Below are 2835 nucleotides of genomic sequence, written 5' to 3'. Positions count from 1 at the left end.
TGTATCGTCCCATCTGCAGAATCACCCCTAACAGAGTGTGAGTCCCAAAGCAAGTTAGTGGGGTGGATGGTGAGTGGGGAAGGAGAGAGGGAGCGGGGGGAGACTCAGGCACGAAGGTATTGGGGGCTGCTTCTTGGGGAAAGGTCCATGCCTGGCTATCAGGTACTGTATCTCCCTGGGATGGGACCTGCTCTTGAATTTCCAGAGTTTTCTCAATGCCTCCAGAAGTCCTAGAAGAAAGAGAAAGCGTAGAGATTATGGAAGAGCCTCTTACCCATGCTTCTTCATGAAGAGGAACACCTCACACAAGGGAGAAGATACCAGTGAGCACTCCAATTCTGTTGGCCCCAAAGCACTCCCTCTGACTGGACTCTCAACTCTCCTTTTAGGGGCAAACCCAAGAACTTTCATTAAGTTAAAAGCCCTATTTCATTAAAGGCTTCTCAGAGACCTGATGCAGCCCTCTAGAGGGGTGGGCAGTAGGAATCCGAGGGCTGCTATTGTTAAAAGGTGGGCTGTGGGGGACTGGGCTTATATTTCTTAGAATAGAAGGAGGTGGGAGTTTCCTTAGATGTAGCTCAGTCCCAGAATCATAGTGTTAAAACAGAGTAGGAACTTACTAGTTGTGTGACCTTGTGCAAGTTACAACCTCTCTGACCTTCAATGTTCTCATCTGTAAAATGGGTAAAAAAAATCCTTACCTCTCAGGATCTCTGGATGTTTGTAGATATACTGTATATTGTTATAGTTATATTCATATTGTAAATAGTAACAGAAATGGGATTTTATTACTAGTAATGCTTATTTTGTAATATATGTAATATATTTGTAACATAGATGAGTCTATTTTCCAAATCATGAAAATTATGTTTCAATAGCATGTTTCCCCCTTCTCTCCCCAACCTACCTATCCTCTCTCCCTCCCTCCCTTCAGTTCTTCCTTCCATCTGTAACAGCATAGAGATAGGTATGGGTATGATTTTAAGCTTGTAGTTATAGATATGCCAGGCCATGGCAGGCAGGGACTGGGAAAATGGCTAAAATCCCCCATCTTTTACACTCTTACCCTGAAGCCCAGGAACAATGAGCATCTATGGATGGGGGTGGGGTGGGGTGGGGAAACAGTATTGAGTTGGCAGCTGGACTGTAGGCCTCCTAGAAGGAGACCCCGGAGACTGGCAGATGGTTAATTGGATATGACAAAAGGGGGCTAGGAGGCGGGGTTTGGGCTCCTGGGGGATTCCTGTCTGTGACTTTTTACTGTCCTGGAAAGGAGGCTGTGGGAAGAGGGAGGAGTAGCTTCAGGAGCAGTTAAGAAAAAGATTGGCAGGACTCCATGTTGGTGTGTGGCCATGGAAGGACAGAACACCATTGGGAGTGATGTCACAGCTTTAATTTGGAGGGTAGGTGCGAAATATTAAGTCTCTTCTCTGTACCCCAGTGCATTGGCACATAACAGGCTCAGATACTTGGATGTAAAGAGAATGCTTAATCAAATATTGGAACAGTATAACTTTCTAGTCATTCTTTTTAAATATATATATATTTTATTGATTTTTTTACAGAGAGGAAGGGAGAGGGATAGAGAGTTAAAAACATTGATGAGAGAGAAACATCAATCAGCTGCCTCCTGCACACTCCCTCCTGGGGGTGTGCCCGCAACCAAGGTACATGCCCTTGACCAGAATCGAACCTAGGACCCTTGAGTCCGCAGCTGATGCTCTATCCACTGAGCCAAACCAGTTAGGGCTCTAGTCATTCTTTATGATCCCAACCCGCTGAGTTTTGATAGCTAAATATCATTATTACGTTTGATGAGAACTGGACAAAGAACTCATCAAGTTCAACAGAGTGCTAGATTTCAGTGAGTGGATCTCTTTATTTATTCCTGCACTCATTCATTCAAGTGTCAAATACAAGCTGTGCACCTACTAAGTGCCAGGCACTGGGGGTACAGAAACAAGTTAAAAATAATATTTTCCACAAAACAGTGTAGTGGGATTGCCTAACACATAAAGCAAATGATTGCAATGTAGTACATTAAGTGCCATAAGAGGATCAAGGATCAACAACCTCATCTGGATGGGTGTGGGGAGAATTCACTCAAAAGGAGTTGCTTAAGCTGAAATAGATGAGGAGGTGGTGAAATTGAAGACAGACCATGGTTCAAGAAGCTTGGTAATAAAAATAAGGAGAAAAATAAAGTGGTGATTGAAAGGAAATTTTGAAAATACTGGCAATGTCTTGTTTGTTGACCATAAGTGTGTTCTGTTTGTGAAGTGTCAGTGAGCTGTAGACTTATATGTGCAATTTTGTGTACACAAATTATACTTGAATAGTAATTTTAAAAAAGTCATCAGGTCTAGTGAAAATTTTTTTTGTTTTTTATTTTCCAGAGAGAGAAAAATCTTTGAATGTGTGAAAAAGTCATTGGAGGAGGCAGTGGTGTAGAGACGGAAGGTGTTAGAAGGTGGTATGTGTGTGGGCAGAGTAACAGGGTGAGCTCTAGCTTCCTCAGAGTCAGAAAAGGATGGGAATCCCAGACAAAGAGGTTATCTCTGGGATGGAGGGACAGTTCTTTCTCCGTGGCTACAGGAAAAGATCAGGTAGTGTGCAGGTCAGATGCTAGAACTTTTATTAAGCTGATTTTAGTCTTCTCTATGAATGGGAGCCAAGGTCATATGATGGACTGAGGGATGCTGAGAATCTGAAAAGAGAGGAGACAGACTGGATCCATTCTCTGGAGAATGAGTGAGGAATGCATAAAAGAATGATCTGTCTGGTTGAGGTCAGCTTGAGCCAGGTATGCAGGCTTCTGAATCTGCTCAGCCTTGG

This window comes from Myotis lucifugus, unplaced genomic scaffold (assembly GCF_000147115.1).
Source record: "Myotis lucifugus unplaced genomic scaffold, Myoluc2.0 scaffold_105, whole genome shotgun sequence".
In the NCBI taxonomy this organism is placed as follows: Eukaryota; Metazoa; Chordata; class Mammalia; order Chiroptera; family Vespertilionidae; genus Myotis; species Myotis lucifugus.
This window is presented reverse-complemented; position numbering follows the sequence as displayed.